Genomic DNA, 26,752 nt, shown 5'->3' with positions numbered 1-26,752 from the left:
ACAATATACAGCCTTGACGTACTCCTTTTCCTATTTGGAACCAGTCTGTTGTTCCATGTCCAGTTCTAACTGTTGCTTCCTGACCTGCATACAGATTTCTCAAGAGGCAGGTCAGGTGTTCTGGTATTCCCATCTCTTTCAGAATTTTCCACAGTTTATTGTGATCTACACAGTCAAAGGCTTTGGCATAGTCAATAAAGCAGAAATAGATGTTTTTCTGGAACTCTCTTGCTTTTTCGATGATCCAGCAGATGTTGGCAATTTGATCTCTGGTTCCTCTGCCTTTTCTAAAACCAGCTTGCACATCAGGAAGTTCACGGTTCACATATTGCTGAAGCCTTGCTTGGAGAATTTTGAGCATTACTTTACTAGCATGTGAGATGAGTGCAATTGTACGGTAGTTTGAGCATTCTTTGGCATTGCCTTTCTTTGGGATTGGAATGAAAACTGCCCTTTTCCAGTCCTGTGGCCACTGCTGAGTTTTCCAAATTTGCTGGCATATTGAGTGCAGCGCTTTCACAGCATCATCTTTCAGGATTTGAAATAGCTCAGCTGGAATTCCATCATCTCCACTAGCTTTGTTCGTAGTGATGCTTTCTAAGGCCCACTTGACTTCACATTCCAGGATGTCTGGCTCTAGGTCAGTGATCACACCATCGTGATTATCTGGGTTGTGAAGCTCTTTTTTGTACAGTTCTTCTGTGTATTCTTGCCATCTCTTCTTAATATCTTCTGCTTCTGTTAGGTCCATACCATTTCTGTCCTTTATCGAGCCCATCTTTGCATGATATGTTCCTGTCTAATAATCTATTAATGTATATAATTATTCACCTTATAATTTATCTGTCATATATATGTAATATTTAAGTCATCTATTTGTTTTGCGTCAAGCTTGTGATATTTTTTCGTGAGATTACCAGGTTGTATGGAATTCAATATGAGATTCCGTGAGGCAACTAATTTCCATTTGATCTCTATTGGGAATAAAAAGAGTAAAACTGTTTTGAGCCAATTCATTCTCACTACTTATTGAAAAACTATCATGTTTAAGTTACTGTAAGTAATACCGAGTTGCATGACATACAGTGGGTTTATAAGCTGGTTACAGAGATCCAGTTTCCACATAAACATCTGAAGTGAAGTTGATTAACCAAAGTAATGGAAGTAATACAGTTAAAGCAGACAGAGCGAATCTTCCTCTTGATTGGGGAAGAATGTATTTTCTGGTCATTGCCGCCTAGCTTGGCTAATATTTTGCTTCATAAAAGCATAATAATTTTGGTTATTCTTAAAGGTTATATTTGTTACCATTTATCGTAATAAAATTAGGGTAAAACATGGTTTTGTTATCAGCATTCAGATTTAGTATTAGTTGCAGAACATATCATAAGGAGCCTTGATAAAGCTATTATTTCCACAGTTATTACAGAAATAGAATTAGAAGCCCTGTGCCAAATTAAAGAAAATACTGAAACTATGCATATTGTTCAAATGTTCACCTCCTCCCTGCAATTTAATATTCCACCTTTGTTGCTAGGTATCTGGTAGGTGATCAGTAAATTGTCACTGAATGAATAAATAGAAGCATTAATAGAAGATCCTGACTTTCTACCTATTACTTATCTGTCTCTCTAGGTCTACAAATCTATTTCTATTGGACTGTATTATGAGTTCTCTCACAGTGGAATTATTGTAACTGGCCCTGAGTCTAGTGGTTACCTCCCTGAGATGATCTTCTGTTAACTAAAACCAGTGGTGACTAGCTTATAAAATCTACAGAGACCCCACCAATATTTTGTGATACATGTGTGTGTGTGTGTGTGTGTGTGTATAACGTGCGTGATAATTTACAGGAAGGTTGGGGAGGTGGTAGTGATCTGCAGATAACTCCCCTGGTATTGGCATCGTGACAGTGGCTCATTTCTCACCTTCCCAGAACCAGGTGTGGAAGTCCGGTTACTTCCCATATAGCTGATAAATTCTGGCTGCAAACAAATCCAAGTGCTTTTCTTATTTTCCCTTCTGTTAGAAACAGAAGAAATCAGGCCAAAAAAATATTTTGTGAGCAAACAACAGTTCCTTATTCTGTACCACCTGCTTAAAGGCGAGCTAAAGGCACCCAAATGATGCAACCCACGAGTGTGGAAGAGGCTGGCGGATGGGCTGTCACGTCTGGCTGATCTGATGTCACAGCAGATCATGTGGTGCTCTGTGGGCAGCTGGGACTGGCCCGCCGAAAGCACATGGATTACAGTCTGAGGCTGTGATGGGAAAGTCGGCTCCTGGGCTACTGTCTCCCAGACATCAGCCTGCGGGGAAGCTGGGGGCTCTCCGATTTGCTCTGCTCCGGGACCCCTCCTGCTGCATGACTCACGGGCACAGTGCTGAGAGAAGCTGCTGCTCCCAGTAAGTGCTTAAAGAGGGGCTTTATTCAGAGCATTTTGGAAGCGGAAAGGAAGCGATGGTGTTGATGGGGGTGCCTGGAAGCCCTTTGTAAAACACTCTCCCAGAATCTGGGCTGGGCAGCATTGCTTTGTATGCCATCCTGGAGTTCACAGGCAGCGCCAATGTGCAAATGTCCCCCAGCCCTGATTTCGGTTTGTTTTCCACGTGATGTGGTTTTCTGAATTTCATTTTCTGTTTTTGTGATTGTAGTGTAGATATGCTGGATGTGGTTAAAGTGAACTGATTTCAGATTCGCAGACCCCTGGGTGGACTTGGTGTGGTCTCTGTGTGATAAGCGAGCGGGGAGAGAGGGTGGTGGCTCTCTGGGTCAGAATCACTCCTTATGTTAAGATATTGACTATGTCTGTGCTGGAGAAATACTTAGCAGTTGCCGTTTCTTTTCTGCTTTGGGTGAGTGTTGAGAGAGAAAGCAGGGTGAACCAGCAGTGAGGAGCATGTAGATTTAGAGTTACTGGTGTTGATAAATTGCCTTGTTTTTAATAGTCAAATTATGTTAGGTGGTGTCAGCTGGCGGAACAGGTGCCGGCAGTGGGAGAATGATGGAGTTCTCACTCCCTTTTCAAATTGTCTCGCCTGGTTCAAAAGCCCAATTAAAGAGTGATGAGAACTGCGAGAGTGCAGATTCCTAAGCCCAGCTTTTCGGGGCTATTTTTATTTTTTTGCTGGTAACATGTATCACATTCCCACACTTAAGCATCAGAAGAGATTCTCACCTTGGCAATGTTTAGGTGTGGCCTTTTTAGAGAACAGGAGAATAAATTCAGTAACATCTTACTGTTCTTTCTGGGCATATGACACTAAATGTTTCAGAGACTGAAAATAAATGTGTGTGGTTGTAAGGGATTTTCAAGGGAAATTTAGAACAAATTGTTTGTCTTAGCATTTTTTTATGAAGACTTGACAGAGTTTTAGGTCAAGGTATATAGGATGTCCACTTGAAGGACAATAGCAAATAAATAGACTATGTCTTTAAGCATTGAAAAATATTTATTCTTTGTTTTATTTTGAGGGATAACTTTAGTCTTTTCTGTGAGTCTCTGCATGAACTGTGGACTTAGGGGCCAAAGACCAATTCCAGAAACATTTAAGCATTGAGGAAACTTTTGGGTGGGAAAGATGGTTAGGTGGGAGCAAAGAAAGTAAGCAGAGATGAGGTCTATTCTTTTTTTATAGCCTTTTGCAAGAGATGATTTAAGTCACAGAACATCACACAACAGACAAGAGCTTGCCCCACCCATAGTGCTGTGAACATGGATTATTCACTTGCCATTTTATTCCACTAAATTATATGAGCACTCAGTGCAGAGAGGGTTCCAATTCATCCTTTGAGCTCTGTGGAATAGAGTACAAGCCAAATAAAATGAAGCATAGAAAAATGAAGCTTCCCCCTGTTCTGCCCCACCCCACCTTGTCTGCCTTCCATATTGTTGAGTGAAGCCAGATTTATGCCGGAAAGGGCCTTGTCACTGCTTGTAATTTTGTTAGTTATTTCAGAGACGCTGACAAAGGCAGAGGAAATGCAGCTGGTACTCTGCCCCTGAAGTAGGTGAGCACAGTGTGAGGCGTGTCTTCAGAGGTGCTTTCACTGCCCTCTCTCTGCCTGAGACCACACCCCCTTTTTTGGCCGTGTGCCAAATACCATCTCTCTCTGAAGGGAAGCCTGATGAAGCGCTGTCCATGCTTGGGCGTGTTGATTCCTTGGACATAAACTCAAGGAGCCCTCATCTCTTTGAAAGAGAACAAATATGGGAGTTTTAGAATTTCTTTTCTGCAAAAGTTGATACACGGCTATGAAAAGAAATGGAAGGAAATTACCCATTTCTCCATCTTACACACGCTCCGTTTACTGTCTTTGCATTCCCTTGTCTTAATCTCATCTCTTTTGGCAGGCTATGATTAATGCAGAGAGGCTGTCTACACCCAACATTGCTACTTTTCAGGGAAAGCACGTGCAGGGAGGGACTTAGAGTTGAACAGACCTTATCCCCTTATTTTAAGAGGGGAAGACTGGCCAGAGTTATACATGTGGTGAGTGATAGAATTAGGACTAGCACCCAGATCTCAGTCTGCCTTCTGCAGTCACGTACGTATCACAAGGAAAGAGTGTTTTCCTATGTCCTGAGGTTCCCCCCACCCAGCTTGAGGTTCTTTTAATTTAGGCGTGGTATTACTGGAGTTGTAAAACCACTGCAATTTCACTTTCATTAGAATATCTTGGAATAGATTGGAAAGTCCTTAAAGAGGAAATTTTCTTTTCCTTAGGGGTGTAGCATGTATATAGTCTTCACAGGTCATGTGGTGAGATCTCGAACCCCTGATCATCAGTTTTCCAATCTTGCCTTCCTGGGAATGGGGACAACCTTAACTAATAAAAGTATTCTTGTTCAGTTTTGGCAAATCAAATACGCCAAGAACATTTAGAAACTTCTTTCCATTTGGGTAGTTTTCTGAGTCATATTAATGTTCTTTCTTTATGTAGGCCCTATTTATGGTGACATATTTAAAACTATTTATAAGAGATGCTTAATTTAAAATAAAATTTCAGCTTGACTTACTCTCCTAAGATTACTGCTAGACCCAAAAGAATTTTCAAAACATACTTATTGATTTAATGATAAGATATACAGAACACCACAATGCCTCTTATGAATATAAAAAATAATGTAGTCTTACACTGTTCTTCTATGGTATTAGAATGTCCATCTGTTAATTATTCAATCTAATTTTAGTCAGGGTGTGATTAACATAGTTGTTTGAAAATTTTTTTTCTAAAATATGAATAAATGTCACATTCATATATGTTAATGCTATTTGTAAAAGCAATAAACATGTAATTAGATTGGGTACAGTTTAATTACATTTTTTAGAAACCTTGACTACAATACAGAGGCCCTCTGATTATATCCTTAATGTGCAATAATCCATTTCTACAGGTCCAGTAAGGGCATCTTTTCATTCTAGACATTAAACTATAGTGATATATTGGGAGAAATTAGTTCTGGTAGCTTTGAGTGGTTTCAACAAGAATAATTGGAACACTGTTCTAAGAACCTGCACTCTCTAGCTCAGAAACAAATGGCTGCATGTGTGACATTTCTAAATGGTGACATAGTCAAGGAACCCTCTGAATTTTTAGTTTAGGCTTCAGGTTATGGAGAGGGGAAAAAAACAGAAAAGGGAAATTAGGCGTTAATGTTTCTAATAAGGGGGAGAGACTCCAAATAAAGGTACCACTTATTTTTTAAAAGATGTAACTAAGAGGAAATTAAAAAAAAAAAATGTTTGGTGGAGCCTCAATACAGTGAATAGCTGCTGTCATGGCTATAAATTTCACTCTTAGGTCTTGGGTACCTGTAACTGGTTCCATGTAGGCCGAAAACACAAGCAAATATCTCTTGTTGTAAACAAAGCAACAGATTTAAGTTAATGCTAATGTGTTCACAGCCAGGGCCAAAAGCTTTTCAGGGTTATTATAACACACTGGGCTCTTAGCCCATCCATCTAAATGTCTAAAGTAGACTAAAGTTACGGATCAGCCCATTGTCTATACCATCCCACATGAGAGCCAGATGCTACTGTTTACTGTGCTAGTAACTCAGCCAGCTTCAATGTGAAATCTGAGATTGCAGTTTGGGGTCAGTGGAAGTTATAGATTGATTTTTCCAATCATGAATTCAAGCTCCTATGCTTCAGTCTGTTTTGATTAATGCTTCTTTTTAGAGCAATATCTTAAACCTGATATATACCCAACTGTCGAAACTGTTGAGATGAAGAACTTCCTTGTGAAAACTGTTTATTGTCTTTTGGGCTATGGGTTTGGTATAGGTCTTTAGCATATTTTTGTCCTTTGTCTTGAGCACAGAAAGGAAGGCATGAAGATCTATTGCACAATACTACACTTGAAAATACCACTGCAACGCAGCCCTTGAGAAGACTGCATAGAAAAATAGTTCTGTGTATACCGATTTAGAACAAGACTACCTACTCCTCTCAGTTTCAGAGAAAATTCCATCATTCAAGACCCAGTATTGGGTTTTGTTGACTTATGTATATGTCTTATTTTAATCTTTCTTCATTTGATTTGTGCCTTTTTTATCAAATTTTCAGGAAGTATCATAAGTAATAATAATAATAGCAATTGCCACTTGTTGAGAACTTCCCATATGGTATACCCTATACCAACATTTCATTTATCGTGGACATTTCACAGATGGTAAGGTAAACTTGCATCAAAGCACATGACATCAGCCAAGATTCCAACCAGGTCTTTCTAAGTCTAAAGTTCTCTATCTTATAACTTATGCTTATTGTTTTCACCTATGGATTTCTATCGAGTTGTGCACACAAACTAAAAGGTTATGACAGAGCCCTTTTTATCTATATACAATACAGATTTGGTGATGGGGGTGTAATTTACAGATGACAAGGGACTGCCTTTATTTTAGGTAAGATTTCATTGTATTAATGAATTGTGGTATGATATGGTTAAAAGGTATGGGGAAGGCTTAGAAGTAATACTAACTTGCTTATTAGTTTTACTTTAAGTATAGTATCTCGGAGAAGGCAATGGCACCCAACTCCAGTACTCTTGCCTGGAAAATCCCATGGACGGAGGAGCCTGGTGGGCTGCAGTCCATGGGGTCACTAAGAGTCAGACACGGCTGAATGACTTCCCTTTCATTTTTCACTTTCATGCATTGGAGAAGGAAATGGCAACCCACTCCAGTGTTCTTGCCTGGAGAATCCCAGGGACGAGGGAGCCTGGTGGACTGCCGTCTATGGGGTCGAACAGAGTCAGACATGACTGAAGTGACTTAGCAGCAGCAGCAAGTATAGTATCTAGAAGACAGTCCCCATAGCAAGTTACTAATGAAAATATAATTTAACAAAATTTTGAATTACAGGATCTTATTTTTAAAAGAGTAGTTCTTTCAACTTTATCTAAAACATGGTAGACTTTACTATAAAGTCCTGCGATGATTAAGGACTTCCTAAAGTAATCAATGAAATTTAATACACTAATGTCCAGAGAAAACCATAATTCAAAAAGATACATGCACCCCAGTGTGAAGTCAGAAAGAGAAAAACAAATATCATATATTAACATATTTATATATGAAATCTAGAAAAATTTACTGATAAACCCATTTGCAGTGCAGATGTAGAGAATGGACTTATGGACACAGCAAGGGAAGGACAGAAGAGACGAATTAACATACATACACTACCATGTGTGAAATAGATGCTAGCAGGAAGCAGCTGAATAGCACAGGGCACTCAGTTTGGTCCTCTGTGATGGCCTAGATGGGTAGGGTGGGAGGGAGGCTTGAGAGGGAGGGAATATATCTATACTTATAGCTAATCATGTTGTTGTATAGCGAAAACCAATACAACATTGTAAAGCAATTATCCTCCAATTAAAAATAAATTAAAAAAAAGAAAAAAATGTAATTTAATGCACTAATATTGCAAGACAACTCTAATTCAAAAGATCCATGCACCCCAGTGTTCATTGCAGCACAATTTACAATAGCCAGGACATGGAAGCAACCTAAATGTCCATCAACATAGGAATGGTTAAAGACAATATGGTACATATATACAATGGAATATTATTCAGCCATAAAAGGGATGAAATTGGGTCATTTGTAGTGATGTGGATGGACCTAGAGACTGTCATACAGAGTGAGGTAAGTCAGAAAAAGAAAAATTAATATATGAACGCATATATGTGGAATCTAGAAAAATGATATGCTGCTACTGCTAAGTCGCTTCAGTCATGTCTGACTCTGTGCGACCCCATAGACGGCAGCCCACCAGGCTTCCCCATCCCTGGGACTCTCCAGGCAAGAACACTGGAGTGGGTTGCTGTTTCCTTCTCCAATGCATGAAAGTGAAAAGTGAAAGGGAAGTCATTTAGTCGTGTCTGACTCTTCTCGATCCCATGGACTGCAGCCCACCAGGCTCCTCCGTCCATGGGATTTTCCAGGCAAGAGTACTGGAGTGGGGTGCCATCGCCTTCTCCAGAAAAATGGTATAGATGATCTTATTTGTAAAGCAGAAACACAGATACAGTTGTAGAGGACAAATGTATGGACACGAAGGGGGAAAGACAGGGAGGAATTGGGAGATTGGGATTGACACATATTCACTATTGATACGCATAAAATAGATAACTAAAGAGAACACATTGTATAGCACAGGGAACTCTGCTTAACTCACTGTGGTGGCCTGAACACAAAAAAGGTCCACAAGGGCGTGAATACGTGTGTATGTGTGGCTCATTCACTTTGCTGTACAATAGAAACTAACAGAACGTTGTAAAGGAACTATAATAAAAATTCATTTAAAAATTTAAAAAAATATTTCACAGAACAATATTACTAAAAATCTGAAAAAGCACATTATCATATTTGTTATGTTTTCCTTCTTTTGTGTATCTTTCACGTCCCTGAACTTGAGTAATCAGTTGTCCACGTATCTTTGAAATCTAGTTCTTTAAAGAGAGGTCACATTTTACCTTTGTCTTTTCAGCTGGGCACAGTGGCTGGGACAAGATGTTGCTTGTTCACAAAATTACCATCTGCTCAGAGGCCAGCTCTTTAAAGGTGTAAGGTTAATGGTTGAAACTTCAAAGTAGAATTTCTTTTGACTTTAATTTTAAGAGACTACATTGTAGAAAAACAGAAAAGCATCTAAGTAATCCAACTGAACTGCTTGTGCCTTGGTTTTTGGCAAAGCAATCTGACAAATTCTTTCATGCTAGCCATTCAGGATACCTACATATTGCTGCTGGTCTTGTTTTGACACAAGAATGCCTGAATGTGCTATCCAAGAGCTAATGCAAAATAGGTTCCAGAAAGTTTTACATATTAGATCTTTTCCTCATCTTGGTGTTGGAACATCAACTCTGCCATTTATAACTTTTCCTCATAACTCAATATCATTGGATTTATAATAAAAGAAGCATTAAACCATCCCTAATGAAGAATGAAGCTGAGTTGCAGAGTAGATTTTGCACTATTTTACAGTCACATAATGATTTTGTTTTGCCCAGAAAAGCCTATTGGTTCTCCATGTTGTATATTTTATGCTTACTAAAACTGTCGGTATATAGAAAAGCATATTCTTTCCAGTTATAAAGTGACTTCTGGAATAATACTGCAGAATATTAAATGCCACATCCTAATGTTGTATAGTATTTAATTTCAGAATAAACTAAATCCTGTAAGAACATGTGACCCAGATGTTACTAATAAAAATAATTATTACTCTAAAATTTCATACAGGGAATAATAACATTCCATGATTTTCTATTTGTTATGTACTCTGACTTCATTTTTCATTAGTGATTGAAAAGAAATTTGGAAAAACAATATTTAAGACGGAAGTGTCTTTGTGCTATATAATCTCCCAATATGCTGCCTCAGTGAAATCTAAATTGTTGCTGTAAAAAGACAACTATATGTTTGTGTTTAGGCATTAATCTATTTAAATTATTTAAAATTCAATTTGGAAGAGAGGCAGATCTTCTCTAATGACCCCTAGCCTGGTGTATGTTAGCTGATCAACAGTTACCTGGGTTGAAAGGACACAGAATGATCTGTAGCAGCTGGGTTGTATATAGGTCTCATCTGAATGTGGGACAGTTTTTAGTTTTTCATTTGGAGGATAATTGTACAATATTGTGTTAGTTTCTGCTGTACAACAATATGAATCAGTGTGAAAGTGAAGTCGCTCAGTCGTGTCCGACTCTTAGGGACCCCATGGACTGCAGCCTACCAGGCTCCTCCGTCAATGGGATTTTCCAGGCAAGAGTACTGGAGTGGGTTGCCATTGCCTTTTCCGATGAATCAGTGTAAGTATACGCATACTCCTTCCCTCTTGAGCCTCCCTCCCCCGACCCACTCCCACCTGTCTGTCACAGGGCACTGAGCCGAGCTCCTTGTGTTATGCAGCAGTGTCTTACTAGCTGTCTGTTTGACACATGGCAGAGTATATATGTCAGTGTTACCCTCTCAATTCATCCCACCCTCTGAATGGTGGTCTTGCTTTCAGCTTAACCACCCGAAAAATAAACAGAAAAGATTTGCTCTATTGAAGAAGGGCTGGAACACAGAAATATAAAAAGGATTGAACAAGAAGAAGCCAAACGTGAGGTAGTAAGTAAGACAGATGATAGTAAGCTGAAGTGGCATTCTTTTAGACCATAGTAGCTTTAAAACACAATACACAATATTGGATTAAACAGATGGCTGGAGATATCTGATTTTCGAGATATCAGGGCAATTTTCCAACATAATTGGAAGGATCCCAAAGTCAGATTAGTTTAAGCTGTGGCCGATAATCCCAGTTAATGATTAGTTTTGATGATACATGATATACCAGATGTCTATACATTGCTTTTTTTTCCTTTTAATTTCTGATTTATGTTTTTGAGTATATAATATAATATCGTAAATTTTCCCCTGTGGCTCAGTGTTAAAGAATACACCTGCAATGCAGCTAGCTACAGGAGACATGGGTTCGATCCCTGGGTCAGAAATATCCCCTGAAGAAGGGCATGGCAACCCACTCCTGGAGAATCCCATGGACAGAGGAGCCTGGCGGGCTGCAGTCCATGGGGTCGCAAAGAGTCAGACACGACTGAAGCAACTTGGCACGCATCCTAGATTCAACAGATACAAAAGGATAAACACATCTTCTTTCTTCCGTGTGCTGTAGTTGCCCTCTTCAGAGACAACTACTGATTGTAGTTCTATGTGTATTTTCTGATTGTATTTCATGATTATGTATATATATGTATGTATTCAATGTGTACATATATATTAGTGTACATACACTTTTCTATGTTTTTTTCACTTAATATGTCTTGAGTATTGTTCTATATCAGTAAAGCAAATATTTTATCATGAAAAATATCAAATGTACACAAATTTAAGATATATAAGGAACTCCAGGTATCTATTATCCAGCTTCAACATACATATTAATATTTTGACAGTTTTACTATATATGTTAGAAAATATTGAGATTATCATTAATTTTGTTCCAGTGATACTGGCCTAGTTATTAAGTTAAAAAGAAAAATTCTTTATTGATTAGTGATACATGCTGATGTATTTATAAATGAGATGATATGTTGTCTGATGTTTGAAATTTACTTTAAAATATACAAGAAAAGATATCTGTAGGAGGAATAGCTTGAATCAAGATTGACAAAATGTTGAAGTTGGATGAATGCAGATTCATTGTATTACTTCTCTGCTATTGTGTATGTTGGACAATTTCTATAACAATACCTTTGCTACTCTGATTTCATCTCTAGCTCTCCTTTTTTCTCTGGAGTGTTTTAAAATAAATAGAAGATACCATGTAATTTCACCTATAAATACTTTAGTGTGTATTCCTAAGGCATACTGAACAAAAACCCACTACAATGCTATTATCACACTCAGAAAATTGTTATCTTTAAATATATTTTATAATAAAATCCAGTCTATTTTTACATTTCCCTGATTTTCTCAAGAATGTCTTTTTAAAGTTGTTTTGTTTAAATTAGAAGCCAAATCAAGTCCACATATGGCATTCATTAAAACTTTTAAACTTTAATAATTCTCTTGCTTAAAAAGGCCATTTATTCATTTAAGAAACTAAGTCGTTTATCCTAAGTTATTTTACCCCACCATCTGGATTTGACTGTTCCCTCCAGGTGTTGTTCAACTTGTTCCTCTACCCTGTATTTGGGGCTTGATTGTATTCAGATTGAATATTTTTGGCAAGAATCCTTCCTGGGTGGTGCCTGCTGTGTTCTGCTGTGTTGATACATCACCTTAGGAGGCTCATAGGGCTCACTTTTCACTTTGAGTGATTCAGAAATTGAGCAGAGGATTTGGGTGGTGTCGGTCTGATCTGCCTATTGTAAAGTTTCCCATCAACATTTTATCTAATGTTTTTGGCATCCTGTGATTATTACTGCCTCAGTCTCGGACACGACTGAAGCGACTTAGCAGCAGCAGCAGCTGCTGCAGTCTATTATTCCATTAAGGTGGCAAAATGATTTTCTAGTTCTTCCATTCCTTTTTTGCATTTATTGCCTGCAAGTGTGTACAAAAATGTTTCCCATATCAACTTTTTGATTAATCTAAATACAGTTGGCTTATTCTTTTAAAGACCATATGGCATTTTGTTGTTGTTCAGTTGCTAAGTTGTGTTTGACTCTTTGCAACCCCAAGGATTGCAGCATACCAGGCTTCCCTGTCCTTCACTGTCTCTCAGAGTTTGCTCACACTCACGTCCGTTGAGTTGATGATGCCATCCAGCCATCTCATTCTCTATTACCCTTCTCCTGCCTCAAACTTTCCCAGCATCAGGGTCTTTTTCAGTGAGTTGGCTCTTTGCATCTCATGGCTGAAACACTGGAGCTTCAGCTTCAGCATCAGTCCTTCCAGTGAATATTCAGGGTTGATTTCCTTTAGGATTGACTGGTTGATCTCCTTGCTGTTCAAGGGACTCTCAAGAGTCTTCTCCAACACCACAGTTCGAAAGCATCAATTCTTCGGTGCTCAGCCTTCCTTATGGTCCAACTCTTATCTCACTAAGACCTCATCTTAGTGAGGTCTTCATCTTAGATTTATTCCTCCACTTACCACTATCAAATCATGGCCACTTTTTCTCTCTCACCTCTATGGACTTTGGCTTCTAGCATCTCCTCTCCTTACTTTCTGATCTATTTTTCAATTCTCAGAAGCACCAAATGTTCATGAAGTAAGGAGACATTTTGCAGTACTCCTTTGTCTCTGTTATTGGATAAAACTGGCCTTTCTCAGCATTACCTCATTTCTTTTCTCCCATGTTCTTACATAATAGCTGACAAGCGCTTTTCTTTCACTGGCCCCAGGTTTTTTAGATATACAGTGTACAGGAAGGTTAAGTGATTTGAAATGGTATGTCGAAGATAATAACGGAGTCAGCACTGCAGACTGGAAAGAACAGTTGGCTCCCTGATGCTTGATCAGGCCGTTTTCAATGAAATCTGCTGAAGGGGCACACTCATATTTTAGTAACAGTCTGGAAAACAAGAGGTACTTTTGGTAATTCTAGTGATACTCTATCTGCTTTGACAGAAACATACCATGAACATGTGCTGAGTCATTAAAAAGTGGTGAGGCTAAATATTTTGACAAATTTAAATGACTTTTAAGTATTGAAAAGTGGTTTTGGTTAAGATGAATGGTGTATTAATGAGATTTGGAGCAATCACAAACTCACAGAATGGTTTTGTTACTTAAATGAAAAATAAAATATAAAGCAGAGGAAAAAGATCAGGAAAATGGAGGCCGCTTATTTTTTCAGTCACTTTACAGTTAATCCATGACAAGTTAGTTGAGATGCCAATGACCAACTTTAAACAATAATGACCCATCTCTGCTCTTTAAATGAAAATTTTATGTGCCCAGGATGAAGGATGATATTAAAAAATTTATATGTAGTTGAAATTTTGTCTTGCACATTCTTAGTACCTGGGACTTCTTCAGAGGAAAACCTCTAAAAAATGCTTTCATGTTGTGTGTTCAGTTACATGACGAATCATTAACAAGTTTAAAAAATGTTAACAAGAAAAAATACTTCTGAACTCTGAGCTTCTGACATCAAGAGTTATTAGACTTGAGTTCTTTTTCAGGAGCTATTTAACGTTCTTCACATATTGTACCAGCTGTCAGAGACCTGGCTTACAAACAGATCTGGAGTTGTATGGAATCCGAAGGAAACTGATGAATAGAGGTGACTCTCTCTTTTTTTCTGTAGAATGAGGAGCAAGAGGTCTGCCATTTCTTGGAAATTTTGCCCAGTAGCCTGGTAATGTAGACATCTTCCAGGCCTTCTTGGAGGAAGAATTACATGCACAAACCATTATCCAAAACTGATCAAATCATTCTTAGGCACAGCTTTGCAACATAAATACTTACTCCTGCACTCAACAATACCCCTGCCTCACTGGGCCAGCTCTTGTACCTTTACTGAAAGGCGTGGTTATTTCTGTTACTTCTGACTGTGAAGAGATGAATTTCTGATAGCCCCCACTGAATATTCAAACCCAAATTATTTTGTTAATTTCAACTGTTTTCCATTAAAATAATATGTGCTCCTTATTAAAAACATTCAATAGAATTCGACTCAGCTTTGCCAGCAGCTTTTGTGTGGGAGAAATTCATATTAAATTAGAGCTTCTCCCTCAACTCTTGTGTTTTCATCCAAATACCAGAAGCTCCACTGAGGTCTCCCATTTGACTTATCTGAGGACACCTGGCAGTGACGTGAAAAGGGCCCTAGAGCAGCATCTACCAAACTGGAGCTCTAGGGGTCCATGAACTGTTAAAGATGCTGTGTATCAAAGAGTGTTCCGAGTGAGTTCCCTAGTGGGACTTCGCACTTTTACGGTTGTGGCCCCAGCTTCAGTCCTTGGTCGGGGAACTAAGATCCTGCAAGAGGCAGGATGCAGCCAAAAAAAAAAGTATTCTGAGTTGAATAAGATTGAAATACATTGTATGCTCCTCCCACGCGCGTTCCTCTTTAATATACATTAGCATAAGGGAAAGGTACTGAGAATTCTTGCTATTGTCTATGATTCTAAATACATTTGACAATAAAATATTTTTCTATTTTTTTAAAAAGAATAATTATCAGTAGTCTTCTCGAGGATATCAGTGTATCATGTTCAGTAACTGTTGTTCTTAATGTGGTCTTTGATTCTAAAACTTAACTATATTGCCCTGAAAAAATAAAAAAAAAAGCCTATATTACAGTTGACTCTAAATATCTCCTAAATGACATATTTCCTATTTAATTCTCTACTTATGTGGAACTTAGTTTATTTAGATTTTAAGGCAACCAACTTTCATAATTTAAATTCAAAAACTGATATTAAGAATAACTTGTATTTCTGTTAATAAATATTTAGAATAGTATTACATGCATACAAATGTTATGTGACTGTGACCACACAAACAAAATTGTTTTAAGAAGGGAGATAGTGTCTTGATTTTTTTCAAGGTGTGTAGAAAAATTGACAATTTCTGAATCACCAGACTACTTGAATCTGTTAATTTGTTGAAAAATTATATTCATCTTTTTCCAATTTTGAGAAGACAGTTCCTCTAAAGGGGTCCAGAATGGTACTGGTAACTTATGTTGATTCTCCTGAAAGCTTCCAACAATGGTGTGAAGAGAGCTTTAGCCTCCCCTTCTGGGTTCATGGAAAGATGGTCCTTAGCATAGGTTGGCAGTGCAATCTTTGTCAGATAAGACTTTCATTGTACTTTCTTTGTTTCTTTCTTATGACACCAGTCACTTTTTAATCATGCATTATTAGTTGTGTATTATAGTTTATCTGTACCAAGTAAAGTTCCTGAGGGTATATATCTGTAATGTACCTGTTTCAATGCTTTTCCCTTAGCATGGACTGGACCAGTGTTTGTCAAATGAATGACTCAATGAATGAATGAATGCATTAATTTAGAATGGAAATCCTAGCAATATCAGCTGTGGATGTCAATTATCCATCAGTTGATCCATGCATTTATATCCTTCCCTACTTAAAATTTGAGGAAACTCCCAAAGATACATATATAGAGAGATTAAGGAAAAAGCTAAATTAAAATTAGGTAAGATAATTAGGGCAAGGAAAAGTGTTGGAAAGTAAAATGAATAGGACTGAACCTTGTTCTGAAAAATATATACCATAAAATCTTATGCATTTGCAAGGGGAGAACATTGAGTTGGTGTTAAACTTACTAGAAGTGTATGAAGGAAGCAGTTGATTTTCTATATCTAGAAAATTATGTTGCCAGTTGCTCACATGAAACAGTTATTGCAACTATGACCAGAGAGAAATTCTTCTCATGGTATATCAGAAGGAGTTTATTGTGTAGTATAAAGAATAATGTATTCAGCTTATCTTTAAGCACAGCAAGGCATTTCAAAGAGTATTATATTACCTTTGGTTTATACTGATAGCATCTTCACCATAACTTATATAAAGAGTACAGCTGTGGAAAGGGATAAACAGTGGTTCATGAAATCCTGTGATAAAAACAGAATTGCAAAATATCTGTTAAACATTTTTTGGAAAATCTATGTTTAGCAATTAATGTGGATATAAAGTTTCAATAGCAGGTAAAAGAAAAAAATGTGGAAGACTATAAAATGTATTATATAATTATTAGAATAAATTATAATCAATTAATAGAAACAGTTGTCTGGAGATGGGGCTCAAATATTGATGAGCATTATTTACTGTTTTTTGTTTTTTTTTTTTACTTTTCTATGTATAACTATAGAATGCAGCAAACAGAACTAGTTGTTAAAGAGCAGGGAAGATTCAGTTAAATAGAGAATCTATTTCTTTTTAGGTTGTAATTTAAGCTCCTTTTCAGTAGAAGGAAATGGACTCCAGTGAAAATTCATAGATACCAATTATCCCAGAAAATGATTACTTAAAGAAAGGTGAGAGTAGAAACCAATTAAAGAAGAGCATGCACCTGGAGCCCTCTCTGGGGATGGGAAAGTTGGATAGAAGTGTTGTAACTGCAGGGATGTGATAGCAATAGTATGTCTTTGGGGAAATTAGCTGTCAGTTTCTTATGTACTTGTGTGGATTTTATATTGCCATCTTGTAACAGAGGCACCACCAACGTCAGTTTGGAGATATTTGTCCACATGCAGAAATTTACTGAGGGCTTACCAGGTGGCTCATTGGTAAAGAATCTGCCTGCCAAGTAGGAGCCACAGGAGATATGGGTTTGATCCCTGAGTGGGGATGATCCCCTGGAGGAAGAAATGGCAACCCGCTTCAGTATTCTTGACTGGGGAATCCCATGGACAGAAGAGCCTGGCAGGCTGCAGTTCATGGGGTCACAAAGAGTCAGACATGACTGAGGTGACTGAGCACACACAAGAATTTACCGAAGAGTTTTTTAAAATGTGACATCCCCAGAGTTAAATCTTGGGGAATTTTTTGGCTTGTTGTCTTAATATTAGAAATTCTGAGGTTGGGATAAAACCTTACTCTGACCTCCGTCCTTACTTCTGACTTGTGGTGTTGGTGCTGGCAAGGGTAAGCAGACAGATCTAGGATGGTAAATAAGCCTTCTTATTTGGTTTCTGATTTCTTTGAGTCACCATACATTCAGGAGTTTTAAGCCACATAAAAAATTATAATCCTGACCCTCAAAATATTTTCTCCGACTCTTTTCTCTTTACTTTTTGAAACAGTAGTCTTGCCCAACTGTATCTCCTTCCTTCCTATTAACTTCTAATAGGCTGACCCCTACAATTTCACTGACTTTGTGCCAGCAAAAATCCCCAAGTTTATTAGCCTCTTTTAAATCTCCATCTTAGTTTTCCTGTGCCCTATTTTATATTTCTAAACCAGTCTTCTTCCCGTCTGGAGTGTTCTCCTCTCTCTTGACCTTCTCCTACCCGTGTGGCTATTTCTTTTTGGCCTTGTAAAGTGCCTTTCTTTACCTTTTAGAGATTATTCTTTTGTGTATTTCTCTAGGTTTTCTCTCCTTTTTCTGGTGATCTCATTCATCCTGAGGTTTCCACTATATGCTGATGATCCCTGCAGTAGTCAGAGTGAGGCTGCGCTGCTGCAACAAAGAGGTAGACGGGTGATTCTGCTCCATCTGGTCACCCAGGACCTCAGTTTTCTTCTCTCTTGTTCCTTCACCATCTGCTAATGTGCTGTCTTTATTTGTACCGTCTGCAGTAGCCCAATAGCACCATGTCTGTGTTCTAACCCCCAGGAAATGAAGATCAAGAATGGCCTAAGGAAGTGGCAGGAAAAAAAAAGAAAACTATGCAGTGTTTCTGCTGAAATTGCATTGATGAGGATGTAGTCTGCTGACCCCCTGTAGTATCTAAAGGGGTTGGGAGTGAGCTTAATGACTAGGAGGATGAAGGGGAGAAGGAAGAATTATTGGTCCCCACAAAAATACCTTTAGCCCCACTCTCTGATGTTCCTCATTCACAGATCTGTCTGCTTTTTGATGTCTTCATTTTAAAAATATATTTCATTAGTTTTTTTTTTTTAATTTCAACTTTGTTGAGGTGTAATTAACATAAAATAAGATATTTAAAGTATATGTTGTGGTGATTTGATTACATAAACATTGTGAAAGAATCTTCTCATTTAATGTGATGTCTTCTGTGTGTCCTGTAGACATCTCAAACTCAACATGTCAAAATGAAACAAATGTGAACTAATTGTTTTCTCCAAGTCTACTCCTCCTAGCAACTTTCTCATTCTTAGTGGTCATTACTATGTTGCTTGAACTGTAAAAACCTTGTTGTTCAGTCACTAAGTCCTGCCTGATTTTTTGAGACCCCATGAATTGCAGCATGCCAGGCTTCCCTGTGATTCACTATCTCCTGGAGTTTGCTCAAACTCATGTCCATTGAGTCAGTGATGATATCTGACCATCTCATTCTCTGCCCCCCTCTTCTCCTCCTGCCCTCAATCTCTCCCAGTATCAGGGTCTTTTCCAATGACCGTTTTTTTTTTTTTTTTTATTCCTCATGGCAAATTTGTGACCAGGTTCTATATATTTTATTTTGGCCATGTTGCATACGGGATGCTAGTTCCCTGACCAGGGATAGAACCCTGCTCCCCTGAAGTGGAAGTGCAGTGTCTTAATCACCAGGCTATCAGGGAAATCCCTCCAAATTCCATATATTTAAATTATTGAATCCATCCTTCTACCACTGTCTATGTCGATCTAGACCCTAAGAAACTTTATCTTGGGACTTCCCTGGTGGTCCAGTGGCTGGGACTCTGCATTCCCAATGCAGGGAGCCTGGGTTTGATCCCTGGTCGGGGAACTAGATCCCACATGCCACAACTAAGACCTCACCCAGCCAAGTAAATAAATAAAAATAAATATTAAAAAAAAGCTGTATCATGTATTATTTCTGAAGCCTTCTGACTGATCTCCAGTCCAAAAGTTGTTTCCGTAAATGTCTGTCCTCTCCACACAGCCACCATATTTATCTTTCTGAAACACATATGGATGATTAAAATTCCTTAATGACCCTCCATTTGCTGTGGGTTTTCTTTAAATATGATTTTTAGAAATGGAACTCCTTTAAGATAAATACTACTCCAAAGTCCCCCTATAAAAATATGCAGAATTACTGAATGGACATTGTCCTTAGAATGTCATTTGAAAATTACTGGCCTCGGGATTTTAATTCAGTACTTGCTGATAATTAGAAGTCTCTCACAACCCAGCCCTAGCTGACCTTCTCAAACTTACCTTTATCCAGTATATCTATCATCTCTGTTCTAGTCACGTGGCATCAGTCACTCCTCCAACACGAGTCAGGTTCTCCTGGGTCTGATTTGCTCCTGTTTCTTCAGTCCAGTGGTGCCTGCCTGACCATGCCAGTGCTCACCTGAGAGAGCATGAGCTTTGGAGCTAGAAGCTCATCTGAGCCTTGATTTCTTCTTTGGAAAAATGGATTAAATAAGAGTATCTACACAAAGTACCCAGGCCAAAGAGAACCTTAGAATGTCAGTTTCTTCCCTCCCCTTCTCAAGCGTCACTTCTGTATTTCTGTGTGTGTGTGATTACTGCAGGAAGAAGTTGGTTTCCCCAGTCTGTGTTTCTATACCATTTGACAATGCTTCTGTGGGCTTCCCTGGTGGCTCAGTGGTAAAGAATCCATTTGCCAATGCTGGAGAGTCAGGTGTGATCCCTGGATCAGGAAGATCCCCTGGAGTAAGTAATGGCAACCCTCTCCAGTATTCTTTCCTAGGAAATCACATAGACAAAAGAGCCAGTGGGCTGCAGTCCATGGGGTCACAAACGACTTGGGCATGACTTAGCAACTAAACAACAACAACAACGTTTCTATCAGAGAACTTTAAATTATTATATTTATTTATGTACATGGTTGTCTCACCTGTTGGACTTTGAGCTCTTTGAAGACAGAAGTCTTGACTCACTCACCTTTGATCCTTGTGCTAGGGAAAAACAGATATAAAACAAGTGTCTTTTAAGCTGATGTGCATTGAATTGAATTGAAATGAAATGGATTTGTAGTAGACCAATAAAGGTCAATCAGTTTTCTTGGCTCCGACTTACCCTTCCCATGAGGAATGGTAAAGGAGTTTGATGGATGTGCATATGCTGTTTTGTAATAAAAAGGAGCAGACTTCTGATTTTGAACATGAAATGGCAACTGCTGGACTGTGAAACAATCTGCAAAATTGCATTTATTCTGGAGTGTTTTGTTTTGGCATCAGTAGGGTAGAATGTTGTTTCATAGTCCATGTTTATTGAACCATGTAAGGGATTTACAGGAGCATCTGTTTGGAGGCCAGAGTTGAAGTGGGGCACAGTCCCAAAAAAGTGACATGTAAGACAAATTGATGTATTCAAGCATTCAGAGTTGACAATATAATCTGCTATTTTTATAGAGGACGTTTTGGCACTTGAACCAGGGTATATATTTATGTGACAAAATCAGGCTTAACATCAGCTTCCCCCTATCAAATAAACAAATTATTCTTCATTTCTTTTTTTTAAATGTAGTAAAAAAATATAACACATGATTTACCTTCATAACTATTCTTGTGTGTGTATGCTTAGTCACTCAGTTGTGTCCAACTCTTTGTGACCCCATGAACTGCGGCCCGTCAGGCTCCTCTGTCCATGGGGATTCTCCAGGTAAGAATACTGGAGTGGGTTGCCATGCGCTCCTCCAAGGGATTTTCCTAACCCAGGGATTGAACCCATGTCTAGCTAATTAAAGGCAGATTGTTTACCGACTGATCCACCAGGGAAGCCCAAGAATACTGGAGTATCCCTTCTCCAGGGGATCTTCCTGAGGAATTGAACCAGGGTCTCCTGTGTTGCATGTGGATTTCTTACCAGCTGAGCTGCAGTGAAGCCTTCATAACCGTTCTTAAGTGTATAATTTAGTAGTGTGTACTTACAATACTGTACAACAGATCTCTAGAACTTTTTCATCTTGTAACAATGAAATTCTACACCCACTTAATAGTAATTCTTCTTTTTGCTTTATCCCTGCCTTTGGCAACCACCCTTTTAGTTTCTATTTCTGATTTTGACTTCTCTAGATACTTCACATGAGTGGTATCATGGAGCATTTGTCCTTTCATGACTGGCTTATTTCACTTACAATATTCTTGAGGTTCATCCATGTGGTAGCATGTGACAAGATTTCTTCCTTTTTAAGGCTGCATAATATTCTATTATTTATATATGCCACATTTTATTTATCCATTCACCTGTCAATGAACATTTGGATTATTTCCATCTCTTGGCTATTGTGTTAATGCTGTGATGAACATGGGTGTATAAATATCTTGGAGATTTTCCTTTGAATTCTTTTGGATAAATACCCAGAAATTGGATAGGTAGATAATATGGTAATTCTGTTTTTCATGTTCTTTTCAATAACGGCTGTACCTCCATGTTCTTTTCAGTAATGGCTGTACCATTTTGCACTTCCACCAATGGGCACAAGTGGTTTCAGTCTCTCTTCATTTTCACCAACTGTGTTATTTTCCTTTTTTTTGTAATGGCCATCCTGATAAGAGTGAGGTAGTATCTCATGTGATTTTGATTTGCATTTCCTTAATGATTAGTGATGTTAAGTGTCTTCTTTGGAGAAATGTCTATTCAAGTCCTTTGCCCATTTTTTTAATTGGATGCCATTGTTGTTGAGTTTTTCCTTACATACTTTGGATATTAACCCCTTATCAGATATATGATTTCTAGTTATTTTCTTCTATTCTGTAGGCTGCTTTTTTCATCCTATTGGTTGTTTATTTTGATCTTCAGGAGATTTCAAGTTTGATGTAGTCTCACTTATCTATTTTTGCTTTTTTTGCCTGTAGTTTTGGTGTTCTATCCGACTTTTTAATTTCTTTCAATGACATTATCAGTCTTCGTATTATATGGGTCTGAAGTCTTGAAGTTACCCCTCTTTATTCTTTCTTGTCCCCTGTAATTCATAGTTCTCTAATACCCCTCAATTCTGTAGTAGTTCTTGTACCCATTCTCTCTCTCTCCACTCCACTGCACATCTGGTTGATCAGTCCTCTCAGGATTTCTCTGTCTCCTCATGTGTTGTCTCTCACTTTTCCAGGCTAGTTGATTCACTGCCTCTAGCTTATACTTCTTAAAGAAGCATGTGTCTCATCACAGATCTGTTTAGAATACTTAATGTTTGCCCATTGCTATCCAGAAATGTCTAAATTTTTCTAAAAGCTGGCTCTGACTTACTTTTCTAGCCTATCATTTGTTCCTTTCTCTCATTCCCTACACAGACTTTATGGTTTAGTCAGTCAGGATTAATCGCCTTTTCTTATGATGCCCCATAATTTTCTGATTTTGCCTGTGCTGGTCTTTTTGCTTGGATGCTTTAGCATGCATTAGTGACCTGTGTTTGGTTATTCATCTCTCTGTCTGCCATCTTCTGCACTTATTTCTTTATACTCACTCCTAGGGAATTCAGCTTTAACTATAACCTATATGTTGATATTTCTTAAATCAGCATCACTGTGTATGGTCTCATTGCCTGAAGAACATTATTGAGGTTTTAGGGGACTAATGACTAGCACTCAACCGCCACACCCGGGTATGAGCTAGGTAAGAGATAGACTGGGAGTAAGTCAAATGAAACCAAAAAAACATCTTTACTATTAATAAAGTTGCAACTGGAAAAAGTGGCTTATACTTAGGAGAAATCGAATTCCTCATACTGGGCCTAAAACTAGACAGTCCACTTTAAAACTTGAACAGGTGGAGGATGAGCAGGATGTTCCTCCTCCTGGTAATTGCTGCCCAAGATAAGTGGAAAAAGGAGAGATGTGGGACTTGTCCAGCTTTTACTCTCAAATTCCTCAGTCAGCCTCACGTGAGGAGGAGTGAATGAGGAGATGGAGTGAAGCTGGGGGATTGCACTACTGGACATTCATCCACATGGAGGAAACATCGGGAGTGGGAGGAACATTTCTCCTTCTCCCCTCCACATACCTATCTCCTTCCTGATGGCTCAGGCTCATCCCAGGTCCATGTTCATCACATCCTGCTCAAAGACAGCTTTCCTTCCTGACTACTCTTATTACATTAGAACTTCTCAAGTAACTTGACTTTGCTCACTTGCCACAAGTATAATATCATTCAGTTCAGTTCAGTCGCTCAGTCATGTCCGACTCTTTGCGACCCCATGGACTGCAGCACACCAGGCCTCCCTGTCCATCACCAACTCCCAGAGTCTACTCAAACTCATGTCCATTGAGTCAGTGATGCCATCCAACCATCTCATCCCCTGTTGTCTCCTTTTCCTCCTGCCTTCAGTCATTCCCAACGTCAGGGTCTTTTCAAATGAATCAGTTCTTCACATCAGGTGCCCAAAGTATTGGAGTTTCAGCTTAGACATCAGTCCTTCCAATGAATAGTCAGGACTGATTTCCTTTAGGATGGACTGGCTGGATCTCCTTGCAGTCCAAGGGACTCTTAAGAGTCTTCTCCAACACCACAGTTCAAAAGCATCAATTCTTTGGCACTCAGCTTTCTTTATACTCCAACTCTCACATCCATACATGACCACTGGAAAAACCATAGCCTTGACTAGATGGACCTTTGTTGGCAAAGTAATGTCTCTGCTTTTTAATATACTGTCTAGGTTGGTCATAACTTTTCTTTCAAGGAGCAAGCATCTTTTAATTTCATGGCTGCAAGCACCATCTGCAGTGATTTTGGAGCCCCCAAAATAAAGTCTGACACTGTTTCCACTGTTTCTCCATCTATTTCCCATGAAGTGATGGGACCAGATGCCATGATCTTCGTTTTCTGAATGTTGAGTTTTAAGCCAACTTTTTCACTCTCCTCTTTCACTTTCATCAAGAGGCTCTTTAGTTCTTCTTCACTCTCTGCCATAAGGGTAGTGTCATCTGCATATCTGAGGTTATTGATATTTCTCCTAGCAATCTTGATTCCAGCTTGTGCTTCATCCAGCCCAGCATTTCTCATGATGTACTGTGCATATAAGTTAAACAAGCAGGGTGACAATATACAGCCTTGACATGCTCCTTTTCCTATTTGGAACCAGTCTGTTTCATGTCCAGTTGTAACTGTTGCTTCCTTTCCTGGATACAGATTTCTATCATTACTTTTCTTTAAAATGCTTCTTTTCTTTGTCCATTCTTCAGTATTGCTATCACTAACTTATGATAGGCCCTTAGCACCCTTGAATGAATTTACCCTATTTGTAAGCATTCTTATTTGCTTCTTATAGAAGACTGTTTACAAATCTGGGGCATTTTGTATTAAATGCACATTGGTATTTAAGTGGTTCTTCATTGCATAACATTCTTTTGTGACAGACTGCAGCTTACCAGCAGCACTTTAGAAAGGAAACGCTTTTGGACATTTCATGCTCATTCCTATTGTATCTTTGCCCAAGTGGACATTTATGCTTCGAAAAAAGCCCCTTGACCCTTAATATTCTTAAATTTTCAATTCAACTTCCATCTCTCCTAGATAGCTTTCTGCGTACTCTAGTTGGCATCTCTGCCATGGTACTTAAAATTTATATTTTATAATTCTGAAAATACTACTGTTATTCTTGGTTTTAATTTTTCAACTAATTTTCTTGAGGTCAGGAGGATTTCCTTTGCTTATGTCCGCTCAACCTTACCCTACATATCTAGTATGGACTAAAAACAGCAACAACAAAAAAAATCAGTGGAACTGATTAGTAGAGAAAGTTAGGATAACATGAGTTACTTGATATATTTGAGATTGAATTTCCAGGCTAAATTGTGAGTCTTCCACATTTTGAAAAGTAAAAAAAAACTTCTCTGTTTTCTAGTTATGAATTTCTGTAAATGAATTTCTGTAAATGAATAGGACACTTATTTAAAGTTCTAATGCATTCCTTGCTGGATTACAAGACTCTAGACCCTTTTTTTTGTTGGATCCTGAGAGAGAGTATTAGAATGGAATATTGACAGGAAGAAAAAAAAAAAAAACTCTCAAGATAACACATGGCCTCAATCAAGAAAGCATCAGAAGGAGTTAAGCAGGAATTTGGAGAAAAGACATATTGTCATCTGGGCTCATTGATTTTAAAAGAAAACATTTGGGTACACTTAATATTTAAAGCCACTTTCTAGACCATTCATCTTGGAAAATAAAGTAAGTTATTTATTTATAATGACTCTAGTTTCTCTCTGCTATATGTAGTGATAAGTTTGAATTGACTGTACAATAGCATAAAATATCTGATGGAAAGGCCAACAAGTACTCTACAAATACCTACTAGAATTTAGTTTACTGAAGGGAAATATTAAAAGAAGGAGATTTGTCTTCAGTTCAGTTCAGTTCAGTTCACTCACTCAGTCCTGTTTGACTCTTTTCGACCCTATGAACCGCAGTATGCCAGGCCTCCTTGTCCATCACCAACTCCCAGAGTCCACCCAAACCCATGTCCATTGAGTCAGTGATGCCATCCAACCATCTCATCCTCTGTCGTCCCCTTCTCCTCCCGCCTTCAATCTTTCCCAGCATCAGGGTCTTTTCAAATGGGTCATTTCTTTGCATCAGGTGGCCAAAGTATTGGAGTTTCAGCTTCAGCATCAGTCCTTCCAATGAATATTCAGGACTGATTCCCTTTCGGATGGACTGGTTAGATCTCCTTGCAATCCAAGGGACTCTCAAGAATCTTCTCCAACACCACAGTTCAGCAGCATCAATTCTTCAGCACTCAGCTTTCTTTATAGTCCAACTCTCACATCCATATATGACTACTGCAAAAACCATAGCCTTGACTAGTCAGACCTTTGTTCGCAAAGTGATGTGTCTGCTTTTGTGTTACTTACATCCACACAGTTGATTTTTCTGATAAATGCAGAACAACTTGAGAGATTGATTCCCTAAGTTTTTATTGTTCTTGACTTTTAGTTGTTCCTTTTAATAGTAGAAGAACAACTATTGCAAGTTATCTAATCAGTTGAGTCTCCCATCTTTATGAGTGTTTTGGACAGCTAAGAATAAGAAATCTTGGAGAAATATGGAATGTTTCTTAATTCACAGGATTTCAGGATCTTGGAGCAGGTGCCATGTCTAGGAATGACCACAAGATGGTGTAGAAATAAATACCTTAAAGATACATAAATGTCATTCATTCACTCAGTAAACAAGTACTTATTAGTCCCCAACTACATACCAGGAATAATGTTAGGCACCAG

General features: G+C 38.4%; 1 protein-coding gene across 2 annotated transcripts in view; it reads left to right on the top strand.

Annotated features, from left to right (window-relative positions):
• Positions 1-2,255: 2,255 nt before the first annotated feature.
• The window catches only part of ANK2 (ankyrin 2), a 585,830-nt gene continuing 561,333 nt past the window's right edge, over positions 2,256-26,752 (top strand). The window contains exon 1 of one of the 2 annotated variants that reach the window (XM_024993497.2): positions 2,256-2,406. The gene's annotated coding sequence lies outside the window, so the exon portion shown is untranslated. The remainder of the gene's footprint in view (positions 2,407-26,752) is intronic. The other variant, XM_024993498.2, reaches the window with a different exon arrangement.

Source organism: Bos taurus, chromosome 6 (assembly GCF_002263795.3).
Source record: "Bos taurus isolate L1 Dominette 01449 registration number 42190680 breed Hereford chromosome 6, ARS-UCD2.0, whole genome shotgun sequence".
Lineage (NCBI taxonomy): Eukaryota > Metazoa > Chordata > Mammalia > Artiodactyla > Bovidae > Bos > Bos taurus.
This window is presented reverse-complemented; position numbering and strand designations above follow the sequence as displayed.